Source organism: Bactrocera neohumeralis, chromosome 2 (assembly GCF_024586455.1).
Source record: "Bactrocera neohumeralis isolate Rockhampton chromosome 2, APGP_CSIRO_Bneo_wtdbg2-racon-allhic-juicebox.fasta_v2, whole genome shotgun sequence".
In the NCBI taxonomy this organism is placed as follows: domain Eukaryota; kingdom Metazoa; phylum Arthropoda; class Insecta; order Diptera; family Tephritidae; genus Bactrocera; species Bactrocera neohumeralis.
In genome coordinates, this window is record NC_065919.1 from 11,086,344 (window position 1) to 11,101,529 (window position 15,186).

Sequence of the window (15,186 nt, forward strand, 5' to 3'; positions counted from 1 at the left end):
ATGTTATAGAATTAAATAAAGACTATAAGTTTTTTAAGCCGTGAAACGCATGTAACCCCTTTACTTCAAAGTGGAATAGAAAGTAAAATATTAGTGGGGCTTGTTCGATATTCTCCATTAACAAACAGATTTGGCTCAATAAGTTTAATGTGAGCAATTTAATAAATATATATCATGATATACAGTTTTAAGAACTTATATACACCTGTGAGTTAGAAAAAACGCATGTTTTGGTGAATGTTTTTGAAGAGAAATAAATTAAAAATATTGCACATTTACAAAATTGATTGTACTTAAGTAAGCGATGAGGAATTGAGAAAAATTTCGGATTCCCTTGATCTGGTAGCCAATCTAGAGGAAGATCTCCGGAAAAAGGAATATAAATTTGAAGAGACTTTTTTGCTTAAAATTATGTTAAACCCAAAAACAAAAAAAAACCATAGATGAATATATATGTATGTATTGATCGAATGAATAGTCAATATTTTGATTTTTGATACTATATAATGGTGGCTACCAAAAAAAAACAGCAATTTTTTTGGTAATGTTTTGAGTATGACTTGAATTCAACTCAAAAATTCTGCTTTTCGTTCAATATCAGACAAAAATATAAAAGACGATTGTGTGAAAATTTCAAGTTGCTCGGTTAAATCTTGCTCGCCGATTCTGAAACACCTTTTCGTGGAAAAACGCTTTTAAAGCTTTGGCAACTGATAGCACTAAATTTAAAAATTGTCATAAATACGCCCACGGTCGGAAACTTTTTGTCATATCAACTTCAAATTTTGGAGAATATTCTCAAATATGTGTACATTCGATATAAGTATATGCAAAAAAACTTGCTTTTTTCAAATTCACAGCTGGTTCTAATTTATTATGCTTAAGAAAACAAATAAAAATCTACAGCTTGTAATTGAGTGCTGCAAGCAAGTACATTAATTTTGCTGACCCACAGTCAATAAAAGTTGCCGACATACATAAGTACCTTCCGACCAGTATAAATATCCAGTATAATTAGAATTTAATGTCCCACAAACAAAGTTTTTAATACTCTATATATAAGACTGCACACTTGCAAAGTATTTTTCTCACCATTCTGTGGGGCCACCCAATGGTGCGCCACTTTGTTCAACAGCCATGACTTCAATTACCAAAAAGCATATAAAGTGCCCGCAATGGTTAACTGAGACAATACCTGTCCGAACTAATCGACTTACGGGCATTTTAAAGTCAATGGGACGCGCCTTTTGAAATGTTTACAACGAATGCGCAGAGTCAAGTGCTTCATGCTTGCCTACTTCTAGGCAGATAAGCATACATAATGTAAAGGCAGTTAGATGACATATCTAAGTACATATATACGCAAATACATAGTGTATTTAAGTGTGCGCTTTGAATGCGAATAGAACTTTATCAGCTTGGATATACATATGTAAACACGTTTATTTATGTAATGAGAACGTAGTCAAAACGGTAAATGACCTTTACCGTATGCGCTAATTTTATATGGAATGTTTTTATACTTATACGTAACCATGTGTGTATGTTTGTTTCTTGTGGTTTTTGATGTTGTGAAGGTTTATAGTTTGGAAGGCGGCATGAATTTCGAAAAATTGTAGCAAAATTTAAAACGAAAAGAAAAAAAAAACAAAAAATAAATTAAAAAAAAAAAATCTATAATTTCGGCTACACCGAAGCTATAATTACCTTCAGAGGTGCATTTTTTTTTTGCATAAAAGGGTATGAAAAAGTTTTTATATTCATTTGGAGCAGACAATTTGTATGACAGCTATATGCTATAGTGGTCCGATCTGAATAATATATTCAGGACTCATAAACATTTTTTGGACAATAAATTGTGCCAAATTTCGTGAAGATATCTTGTCAAATAAAAAAGTATTCTATATAAGCACTCGATTTCGAACGATTAATTTCTATGACGGCTATATGCTAAAGTGGTCTGATCTAAAAAATATTATAGGAGATTATAGCATGGTCTTGAAAAATAATCCGTGCCAAATTTCGTGAAGATATCTTGTCAAATAAAGAATATTCTCCATAAACAGTCGATTTCGACCGATTAATTTCTATGACAGCTATATGCTAGAGTGACCCGATTTAAAAAAAAAAATATTATCAGAGATTATAGCATTTATAATGATTTGAAATCGATAATTTTGACAAAATGAGCAGCTTCTTGAGGAGAAAAGAACGTGTGCGAAACTTCAGTTTGGCATCTCATCTTTGGCATATCTACGGACGTTCATGACTCAATCGACTCAGCTTGTAGAGCGTTCATTTAGGTTTATATTTATTTAATTTTTGGGGTCTCCGCTACTTCCTGCTAGCTGTTCCACGTTCAGTGGCCAACTTACTAAACGCAATAATATAATATTTTTCTAATTGCTAGTAAAATTTTTTGATTTTTTGTAGGAGAAAGTGTGAATAGCAAAAAATATGTTTTTAAAGCGCGCACAATAAATCATCAGTGACGCATGTTAAAGTGTCAACTACAGCAGGATACTCAAGAACATTTGTAGTTATGTCCATGTAAATGTATGCGCATGCGCAGACGCAGATTAGTCTCTCGAGATGTGCCTTGCATTGGTGCATGTTTGCCAGTCAATCGTTTGATTTATTATACGAAAGGATAATGTGCTGCTGTTGGTTGTTTGTTGTGGATTTGTTGTCGTTGGATTAGTTGTTTGTTTGGTTAGGTTAATTGTTGAACTTCACACTTGAGCTGAGATTATTGCTGAAGCATGGCAGTGGTCACATGGTCACATGGTCACACGATGGAATAATTATATACATATGACATATGCATATGACGAGTTTTAGATATATATATATATATATATATACACAAACAACAAACAACTGTGTACTATAAGTTATGTATTTGCAGTATGAAAATCTAGACCACAAAGTGTTGATATGCAAATACAGCTGTGTGTACCTCAATAGGTAAGTTGTATATTTGTATCTACATATTTACATATGTGAAAATTCTTCTACTGAGTTCTACAATTTTTTAATTTACATTTTAACGATTTTGTTTTAATTATGTAATACAAATCGTTTTTTATGCTGCATTTTTAAATCAACTCAAGATTTTTATATGTCCCCAGAGTGTGCCACATTTAATATTTTATGTGTACATATGCATACATACTTATACACATTCATGTGCTGATGTGCGTGCTCATATATGAACTGTGATTTTTTAACTTTTGCTCGCCTAACAAAATCTTACTGCAGTTCAGTAAGAGGATATATGTTTTGACATATTTATGGCTGAAGCCGGGCGTTAACGCCTCGTAGAAAGACACTTGATGAGTCTAGGAACATGTATGCGCACGCATATACATACAAACGTACATTCATACATACATACCGCTTCTAATTGTCTAAGAACTATACTTATACATGCTTATACACTTGCGTGCAGCGTCAGCTCCTTTGGACAACGAGGACGAGCTGTAAAGTGTCATTGGCGATATGCTTAAACGCTTGCTCATATCTCATGTCACGTTGACGTATTTATGCGTTTTCCAGTGATTGTATTTAGTACATATTGGAATTTTGGTTTTAGATTGCAAATGTAAACGCCAGTAAAACAAAAAATGAGCCTCAAATAAATACTCGTATTTATTATTTTATGAAGAGCTAAAAATTTTATATTGAGGTTTTTCAAACGAAACTGAAATTATGGGTTAATGCCGCGCGAATGGACAAAGAATTGAAAACCTGTGGTTTCAAATGAGATTATATTTATATTGTACAAGGACATTAGCCGCAAACATGCGGTTAAAAATTCGTAGTGCCATATGAAGAACGTGAAATGCACGGTACTTATATTAAAAACGGTACTTAAGAATGATATATCAGAGAAAATATATACGAAGCTCTCTGTTAAAGGATAGACATAAATTTGGAATATGAAATTAATACCAAATAATAATAAAGTCGTCGCCGACGTTCAAATCCAGCCTAATAAACAAAGCAAGTACAGCTTTTAGCTCACTGATAGGTGAAATCGATTTGAGTTCTCTGTCATAGGAACATTTTTGACAACGAAAACGCAGACGAGTTGGCTAAGTCAGGAGCCTCTCTAGACGAATCGGAAGCAGAGACAATAGCCGTAGCTGCAAACTCGAAGGAAGCAAGGAAACCATTCTACATTTTCTTTCTCAGTGCCAAGCTCTATCAAAATCAGACATCGAAGTTTTGGAGATCAGCAAAATCAGCCATCAGCAATACTTTGATTGTCTATCTACGAAAAAGATAACGAAGGTGGGTAAGGAGTTTCATTGAGAGCACCAAATGGTTTGAACACAACAATGGAATGTGATATTTGGTTAAAAGTCTTAAGGTATCAAAATGGCGTTTCTCCAGATAATATCTACCACTAATTAAGCACTAAGGGGCAGCACCTTTACTCTCCTTACCTATATTCATTTAGCCCAGAAAAGTTCACACTACAAGAATTGACCACAAAACCCTTATCGGAACCGATTAACAAAACTAACACTGATGCATCAGCGGATTCATCACTACAAGGATATGATGTAGTTGGACTCCCTTTGTCCCTTTGCGTCGGGTCACTCCACGATGGCCCTTCCTTTATCCAAAGTAACATAGCGAAGGTTGGCATAGGCGTGGTTGGATATCCATCCAATTTGGCGAAGAGCGCTTCAAGCGGCGTCAGATCCATAGCTTTCTTCTGCAGCTTAGTCTGCTCCGATTAATGTGGACATTGATTAGTTGCCTCTTGGCTTGCTCGGTGGTCGCTGCTGTGTTGCTGTTGGTGTAGGGGCAGAAAATATTCCTGGAGTAATTTCAAGGAATGGTACCGGATAACAATTCGGGTCCGTTCCGGTTCCTTTGATCCGACTACTGAGAATGGCTGGTCGCTGTCGTAATGAACGTGATATTCGTCGATATCCCTTTCGCTTCGATCGTTTATCTGGCTCTCAGATTCACTTTCAGCAGACAGCTGCCTTTTAAACACAATCTTCTCCGGGCGAATCTCGGATCCGTGGATGTAAATTGCAGTCGCGATGCATAGTAACCCCGTATTTTCTAATTTGTATCTGTAGCTCAAGTCAGCCTTTCCATGAAACACATATGACACTCTGCCCATGACACATCCACGTTGTAAAGCGGGTTTGGCAGTAGCACTATAACCAGTGAAAATTGCTCCCTTCACATCAGAGTTATAACCGCTGGTGACAAAGAAAGTAGGCTCACTGTGTTCGTAGGGGGGAGAAGTGGCTGCTATATTTTGGACTGATATTTCAGTCCGTTTTTTAAATCGTTTACTTCCATATTTAGTTTTATTTTCAGGGAGCTTCTACTTTATCTGTTTCATTAACAATGACAGATATAAATCCCAATTCCTCAGAATCGTATGCAAAGTATTACCAGGAAGAGAAAGTTCGCACCTCTTTGAGCAGATCCAGGGCCTTGCTCGGAGGCATACTCTTCTACTAGGTGCGATAGTCGAAAAGGAGGCAAACTCAACTTTCTGTCTTTCATCTTATATGATATTATATTTTTTGTACACAGAGGATAAGAAATGAGTCATATATGTAACCACTTATGTAGATGTCCTATTATGTCTGGTGGCATAAATGTACATACAATACACTTACACGTATGTATGTATGTTATCGTTTCAATTTATAATTATGGACTTGCTTTCTGTAAGTAAATTTATGTCTCTTTGTATTTTCTTATCAATTCGCGTTCAAGTATGCTTGGCAACACTTCAAGCACTCAGAAATCCTTTTCATTCAACATTAATATGCTGCAACTATGCCGTTATTTCCATATGCATTTAAGTACTAGTCGTAGCTCAAGGGCCTGCGGTTTGACGCCTTCTCACTAATAGCCGAGATGATTGAATGCAAGTATTCATAAATACTATTATCAGCATCGTTATCAAGTAGTAAATTAGCCAATTAACTCTACTGGTTTAAGATTTTTGATAACAATTTTCTCGCGCATTCAATCATTTGAAGTGAAAACAGTTATTGTTTGGAGAGGACAAGTGGATTTACTTCGGTTATATACATACATATGTACATAGTAAAGCTGTAAATATGTAAGAAGATATATGCTTCGTATATGTTAAGCAAAATGTTGATTTGTATGGTATTTTACTATATATGAATATAAATGTACTTGTATATACATATGTGGTGAATGCATAAGGGTTCATGCCACTTTCAAGTAAGAAACAATTTTTTTAATGAAATTTTTTTGAAAAGTCATTTTATTTTATACTTAAATAAAAATGTGAATTTACAGTATTTTATGTATTTTTGCATTTTTAAAACTTTTGGATTCCCTTGTTCCAGAAGTACTTCTGAAAAAAGTGCCTGGAGGTGGGAAAGATGTTTCTGATTAAAATTATTTGAAATCGGAAACAAAAGAAAATTATTAATAAAGATGTAGATGTAGATGTAGATGTACATCATAGTGGTATGAAACTCATTGAGAAGAGGAAGGGGTGGACCGTGCTTGAATTTTTAAGTGTTAAAACGGTCAAACTCAATTTCCGGCAAAATTAAGTGTCGTATAGAAGTAAGTTATATGAGAAAGTTGCTGGTAATAAAAATATCTACAACTTTGGTATTAACATCTTTTCCACATAACCTGAAAATGTATGTGAAAGATTCAAATATGCAAGTTTTTGCGCTTTTTATTTTTGTCGAGTACAAAAAAATTCTCTTTGATGTAGTTTTGAGTAAACTTACCTACCTATATCCCAAACATACTGAATTTTTCGGTTTAAAATATTCAGGAAGAAATCTTATTTCGACTTAAAATCGAAAAGACACCTAATAATAAGTTAAAATCATGTAAAAAACGTTCCGTTGAATATTTTCGAAGTTACACGCAAATTAGAAAAGGCTTTTCAGAGTGCTGGGAAGTGCACTGTAAACTTTAAACGCGATTTTCTCAAACTGGTGTTTTCAGAGTCGGTGACTAACATTACTCGAAAACGGCTAAACCAATTAGTCTCAAATTTTAACACGAGCTTCTTAAATATACTTTTTAGAAATTAATCGAAGATTTTTTCTCACGGAAAAATATTTTTTCTTTTAAATTTAAAGCCGAAATTTTGGCGAAAAATCGATTTATTTCAGAAACCACCATTTTGTAAAAAAAATTTATTTTACTAATTTCTTCGATTAATGACTAGATTCAACATTACTTCCACGAAATCTGTTTAGTTTTATAATTTCAAATGATCCAGTTTAGAGATATAGTGGTCACCGCAAAATGCCTTTTTTAAAAGGAGTTCAGCTGTAGCTCCTTTCCAAATAAATACTTTTGCTAATACTAAGTCTTAAAATACAGTTAGAAGGTACCACAGTATGTGTACAAGTTTTGGATCAATAACTTTAAAACTTTTCTAAGAAAAAATTCTAGAAAATTCGCTTTTTATCGGCCTACATTATACAGTTAGTATATAACCTCTTAAAAGTCGGTGGACTTCATGTTTGTTGTAATCTCTACTTTTTGTTGGTATAAAAAATATATGCGTTAATATGTTAAGTATTTTCAGAGAATGCGAAAAAAGACCCCACTGAACAGCTGAAAAACGAAGCAAACCTGCTTTTCGTCTTATCAATTCAACCATGTTCCTCCCCATTCTCTTCCCGACCGCAGATCGCGCGTAAAATATTTTTCCTTTAACACTTAATATATTATCTTTGATTTCCAGTAGGTTTCAACCAATTACGAATGTCTTTCACTTTTTACCATTTTCAAAGGCTTCTACGCTGGTTCATAAGGATGGCAAGAGTAGTCAGAATTTTGGTTTTTCAAAAAATTACTTCTTCTCAAAGAAAAAATTGTTATATGTGCAAAACTTATACTTCGGCGTGGCATAAAAAATGGAAATTATTAACAAAATCTTATTTCTTCGGTAGGATTATTCCTGAGATTTTAAGTTGAGTTGAGTATTTTCGCTAAAATTTTCATGCAAATAAACTATAAATGCGCGTGTGAAACAAAATAATTAATTGACTGCTGCAATTAGTTTCAAATTTGCTGCAGCCATTAGCAAAATTACATGCCTCCGCACTACTAATGAGATCGGTGAAAATTCATTTAATTTCATTTTAAGCATTAAGTAGCAGAAAATTAATTATGGAAATCGAAAACACACAAATATCTAAATAGTTAAAACGCTTCGTACACACGTTCGTCTAGCATTCCTTTGCATACATAGAAGCATTTTCATTTCGTAAAATTCTTACGCTCATCAAAAACGCATAAAATATTATGAGGCATTGAATTACATACAACGTTTCCAAGTCGCCAACAGTGGGCAGGCAGCGCGACCGCTGCGTCAAGGATATTCAAGCGTAACGCGAGTTTAAACCCGAAAAAGACGAAGCGTAGGCAAAGCGCTCAATGAAAAGTCACCAAAAACTCTGAAAAAGTGTGAGAAAGTAATTTTTATAGTTAATAGACGAAAATAGTGTGCCAGGATGCGGTAGCATTTAATGTGAGTATGTATGAAAACACACTTCTACTGCACATACAGTGATGTATTGGCATCATGTGGGTGCACTTGCTAGTCAGTTGTAAAAATTTTAGAAATTTCTTAGTGAAAAGTCGTAAAAAGTTTCTACTCTTTGTCTGAGAGGCTCATTGGTGGCGTCACTGGGCCATGAAAAAATGTCAAGTGGTCAAGTTACGTAAAACCATATTTTCATATAAACATGCATAAAAGTAGAAAAGTCGTAAAATCGTAAAATCGAAAGTTATAAATTATATATATTTACTATACATATATGTATGTACATCTGTAAACTGGCATGCTAAAATATCTGTCTGGCGACATAAAACGATATATTGTACAATATTTCATTATATTGACATGATTTTATTTCTAGTATTTCAATGCTCGCTGTGTCTATGCGAAAATGTGTTTTTCGGTCTCATGAAATGAAATTTCCGCCTTCGCATGTAAATATTGTAGCTTATTAAAGAACAGTTTAAGCATGAGGCGTGGCTGGAAATACTAAGTGCGTAGACTTTATAACTCATATAAAATGCTATTCGCTTACTACATAGTTGCAAAAGCACGCTGTTGAGGGCAGCCATCTTAAGTTCTTCTTTTCTTGTGCTCAATCGCACGTGTGTGTAGATTGAGCTTTTGGATTACTTGACCTTTGTCAGTTTGCTACAAATTTAGTTTAAAAATATATTGATAAGCATTTGACGTGCTAAGTTCAATGAGTGAATGAATAACGCTGGCGCTGATTTTGTGAAATCGTCGAATATAGATCGTCAGATCTGTTGATGCTCAAGTGATTATTATTTACATACCTACACATTATTTCATTTATTTTTTTTTTTAATTAATTTATTTTTATATTTTTTAATTAACATGCGCGCAAATAGACGATATTTATGTGAAAAATGTGTATATTCTTATATTGATGATTTTTCTTTATATTAAAAATTAAATTAAATGTTTGAAAGAATTTTTGTTCAGCCTAGAGAATATATTGAATAATGGGTACTTAAAATAAAGTCATAAATATTAGAATTTTCGGTTAAGAAATTATATGTTTAATGCATTAATACTTCTCATTAAAAAAAAGTTCGTAATTCAACATTTTTTTGAAACGTACTTGCATTTTCATTTTATTAAACTTCTCCAGCCAGGAAAATAGTTCATTTGGTTCTCTTTTAAGGGGTTACATGGGTTTCCTCGGGTAAAAAACAGCCTATTTCAACAATTTTTTTCTCATATAAAAAAAAATAAATATTTTATTAGAATTTTTTATTGTTACAAACATACACTATTAACAAAGAAATTCTGAAATTTTTGGAAAAAATATTATATATTGCGATGCCATTTCCGATGACCCCTCGGCAAAAGAAGAAGCCCGCTTCTGTTACTATTTCACCTTTAGTTCAATCAGTGAATATATAAATAAGTAGATTTCGCCGTTGGAACTGTGGATCAGAAAACTATTGGTTCATTCTTTTCTAGAGGAGTATGAAAACGTTGTGTTTACTATTTTCTTACTCCAATGAACTAAAATCATGAGTCGGCTGCTCGTAAGCATTGCCTCATATGGCATGGTAGGATGTCAGGAATAAGCTCCAGAGTCTTAGTTGGCGTAACATAGTAACAAAAATCTATAGTACATTTTTTTTATATAATATGTAATGTATATAATATAAATACATATTTAGGGGTTTCGCATAGGCTCATAAAGTTATAAGTTATAACGATCCAAAAACATAGCGTTCAGAGTTGTATTAGCGTAAACTTATTTTCGTATGCAATCCAACAACAAATTTTTTAAACTGGTATAAAAATTTATGATTTTATGATTTTACGATGCTTTATGACACGTTGTGAGTACCCCAATTATGTATGTATATATTTTTACGTCATCAGAGAGTAGTGATTTCAGTAAATAAAAAATACTAAAAAATTTATATTTTGATGTGAGAATTTTTGATTGAAGATTATCGATTTTTTCATTTTTATGTCGAAGAAAGGTTTCCTTCTTAATATTTTAAATAAAAAATACCTAAGAAGATAAGTTAAGTTTAAATCTCGTGAAAGATTTTTTTTGCATCAGTTAAAAATAAAAAATCCAAAAATTTTGAGGTTATATTGAAAAGTCGCTACTACAAATGTTGTAGATACTTTCATTACCAATAACTTTGCTATATAACTTTTTTGTATTGTATTCGAATTTCTTTCGAAAATCGAGGTAAGCCATTTTTAACTCTTAAAAATTCAACTACTTCCCTCCTTTTTCTCTTTCCGCCTCCTGCTTGCCCTTAAATTATTTTTCCTTTTTTCTATATGAAAAATGCTTTTTATAGGTTCATTCGTAGTTCTGCCAGAAATCGAGAAATACTGTTCTTAACCTTTAAAAATGCAATATCGTTCCCCTTTCTGTTCCCAGCTTCATATTGCGCTTGAATTAGTTTTCCTTTAAGTTTTGATTATTTTATATTTCATTTCCTAATGTGGAATTTTTTCACTTTTTTCAATATTTAAAGGCTTTTTGGTCTACTAAGAAAGATTAAACATTTTCTTTTAATGGAGTTCTGTGCCTGAGTTTTCTCGAAAAAAACTGTCTGTTTCAATTATTTCCAGATCTTCCTATCAACTAGCGAAAATGTTCGAATTTTACCAATGGCAAATCGACTGAGCTTATATATTCACTTATATAATCGTATAAGTTCAAAGCCACAACAGTATTTATTAATAAATTTACGTAAAAATTTCGCTTTTCCTTTATAAAAACCGCAAAACCTAAACAATTTTGCCCAATGCTTATTTGCATATTAATTAATTTTGTTACCATAAGAGTTAAGAAAATATACTAAATTTACGTAATATGTATTTACTGAAAGTAATTCAACGTTTGTTATTTGTTATTTGTTTTTCCAAAATTTAACAAAGTAAACAAGCGGTTCGGTACACCTCGGTAAACAACAAATATTTTCTTATATTGTTACGATGTCCTTGAAGGTGAGCACAGAAAGCAATGCGACCGAAAACACTTAAGAAATCATGCGTAAACAATGCCAATCGCCAGTCGAAAACAACTAGCGATGATCCCTTCAACACGTGCCGTGCAGGATGTTTCATGAAAATGTTGGATGTACGGCGGTTTTCGATTAGCCGCTTAAACTACAAAGAAAGGTAGAAAGCGACGCGTACGTAATTTCATTTAACAATACACGTTTGCACTATATGTATATGCATACAACTACACACACACACATACATGTGTAACTAGTTTGCGGCTTTTGAAGTGTTGCCAAAATATTTCTCATTTCCATCCTTTTGTATTTGCCTGTTGTTTGTTTGTCGTTCTCGACATATTGTAAGGAACAAATACACCATAACAAATGGCAGACATACGAGTGGAGGTATTTACATACATATGTACATATGCATGTATATGTATCTTAATTTAGATATTTATTTACATGTTTGCACGGATGTGTACACATATGGTTGGAGGACGAGGAAGTACGTCACTTATTATACGGACAATTTTAATGCCATGTCTAAATTATATTATTTAGTAACAGGGTTGGGAATATTTTAATTTAAGAAATTTGGCTATTAATTAGATTTTCAATATTTTATTTTGGGATTAAAGACGTATTCGTTGGAACCAAAAATTTAAAATTCAGTTATGGTATCGGTCAACACGATTTTGGGTCTAACTGCTGCATGTTACATTGCAGTTTCTCCGACAAAAAAAAAATAATAATAATAATGGGAAACGTGTTTTTTGATACAGTTTAATTTTGTAGAAACAAGCGCAATTTTTAAATTTTTAGTATCAAAAATAATTTAATATTTAATTTTATATATAATATTTTAATTTCAGATTTTATTTATAAATTTAAATATTATTTTTTCATATTTTTTTATTAATTTAATTATTATTATTATTATTTAATAATTATAATAAGAATATATTTTATCAGCGTTTTTTTTTAATTTTTGTAAAACAAAAAGCATCTAATTGTAAAATAAGTAGGACTTAATGTTTAAAAGTTAATATTTTTCGTATTTCTTTTATTATATGTATGTTCGTACGGACAAACCATACCCATTCGTATCAGGCAAAAGCACACTTTAAAAGCTAAATATACAAATTCCAATGTCTTGAATGAGAATTGGAGCATGAAAACAGAAACCCAAAAAAAAAACAGTTTTTTAGGTGTATATAATGGTTGTTCATGAATAATTTGTGGATTTTTTTCGTATCAAAATCGACAGTTTTTTTTTATTTACCGCGCCACTCAGATGAAAGTGAACCTCATCGGAGAGGAGGATTTTCTTAAAAAAACTCGTTATCGTTTTCAAGTTTTCCAAAAGCAAAATCAACGAACTCATGGCGTTTACGGTCATCCAATGGCTTTAGTTCTTGAGAACAATTTTATGCGAATGCAAGCTCAAATTCTTTCTCAAAAACCGACAGGTTTTGGTTCGAGACAGTCCCAATTCTTGGACGTCTTGGAATCGACAAACTGCAATCTTTAGTAACATTTGCCAGAGCAATATTTTCAATACTTCGTGCGGTTCTTTGACTTAATGGCACTTAAACATTATATAAAGAAAATGTACGCTCCAACTTTAGAACAATTCGACGACGTTTCCAACAATTCCACAAATATTTAGCACAACTGGACGATTACACGACCACAAAAAGGCCAAACCGCACGAAAAGTAGCAATTGGAGAACGTTTATTTTGATATACATACATATGTATGTTTATTCATATATCTTTCCATGATGAAATTGTAAACATTATTGAATACAATGAAGAAAAAAATACAGACCACGACATATTAAAAATGGCCGACACTTAGAAATTAATTATAAAATAAATTTCAAAGTCTAGTATATGCTTAAAATACTGCGAAAAATTTTATGATAGCTGGTTAAGTTTACTTACTATATACATATATACTATGTATACATATCACATCTTTTTCCACATAAAAACTCAAAATATCACCAATCTTTTTTGTTCTCGGAGACCACTTTGAATTGTTATATTGAATGATATGAGGAAGACCTATAAATCTCTTTTTCAATACGAATTATATTATATCTAATATTTTTAAGACCATAAAATATGTTTCTATCAGGAAGTTGCAATATTAGGCTTAAACTCCATGATTTTTCAAGCTAAAAATAATAACAGAAGGATGAAACCCATCAGAAAAGGATTCAATACAACTTAACAGAAATGAGAATAGAAGCTTTGAATCCTTCTTTGTCGTACTTCAAAAAATACAGATTTCAACTTAAGGGGTCAGTAGGGTAATCTGGCCTGTTTTTTTGACATTTTTTTTTCATAGACAATTTTTATTCTACAATAGAACTTTTTCACATATCATGAGGTTTATTGTGGAGTGTTTAAACAAATTTTTTTGGGAATTTTTTGATGACATCTGTCGGAGAAATGGCTGGGTGAATGAGATGCGTTTTGTTTTTACTGGCGGACACAATTTCTCATGTTTGGATCATCTGAAACACGAAAATCCAAATTATTCTTAAAAAGTACGTGAATGGTTATCGTCTCTATTAGAATCATGAAAAAATGTTGACAAATAAAAAAGTAATTAATGTTTTTTTTCTAATTTTCCCTTTGTTTTTTTTCATAAATTTTGTCATAACATTGTCAATAAATGATAAATTATAAAAAGGGACGATAGCCAGGCGTTTTGTGAACATTAAAAAAAAAAATTTAGCAAATCGGTTGAGTAGTTCGACCGGAATCATGTCCGCCAGTTTAAAAAGTGTGTTTTGAGAAAAACGCGTTTAAAGTTTGAGGTACTGAACTCCGAGCGCTCCGAACGAAGGAGCGGTATTATTATTTTTGGGTCTTTTTCGAAACCTTCCAATGGTAAAGTGGGTTTCTACATTAATTCTAAGGGCATAAGGGAACAGTAAATGCAAAAAACAAAAAAAAAAAAAAAAAAAAAAAAAACATTTGAAAAAGATTACCCTACTGACCCCTTAAAAAAAGCAGATATGTTGACGTGAGAATTTTCGATTAAAAACTGCGGTGCTTTTTCGATTTAAAGATTAATTTTTATTTTATTATAATATTTTGGTTTTTAATAATTTTTTATAGAAATATTTAATTAAAGTCAAAATATAGTGAAAAAAGAAAATATTTTGTACATATGTATATATACATGTATACTTTTTAATTTTTACACATAAATAATTATTTACCCTAAATTTCGTAAAATAATTGTAAAAAATAAAAGTAAGAAACTAAGACTGGTGATTTGAAATTTTCTCATAAATTTTAAGGTTATGTCAAACAAGTGTAACTACGAAAGTTTTAGCCATTTATATTGCCTACAGCTTTGTCATTACACTTTTTTCAGATGGATTTTGATCTAAATCGAGACAAAACGTTGTTTACCCTTAAATATTCAGCCACATGCCTCCGCTTCCACTTCCTGACCGCACATCGCTCTAATTATTTTCCCTTTCATTTTTGTTTATTATTTTTTCCAAGGTATTTCATTCTGCGACTACTATTATTTTTTACTTTTTTAGCATTTTCTGGACTGGCCTATATTGGGTGAATACAAGGCGTATGGTTTGAAGAATGTTGTTCAAAAACTAAAAGTTCTAG

At 32.1% G+C, this 15,186-nt stretch overlaps 1 protein-coding gene across 6 annotated transcripts in view; it reads left to right on the forward strand.

Annotated features, from left to right (window-relative positions):
• LOC126751421 (box A-binding factor) overlaps window positions 1-15,186 on the forward strand; it is a 54,030-nt gene that overhangs the window by 12,365 nt on the left and 26,479 nt on the right. For 5 of the 6 annotated variants that reach the window (XM_050461672.1, XM_050461673.1, XM_050461670.1 and 2 more), the window contains exon 2: window positions 15,108-15,186. The exons of the other annotated variant lie outside the window; for it this stretch is intronic. The gene's annotated coding sequence lies outside the window, so the exon portion shown is untranslated. The remainder of the gene's footprint in view (window positions 1-15,107) is intronic. 6 annotated transcript variants of the gene reach the window in all.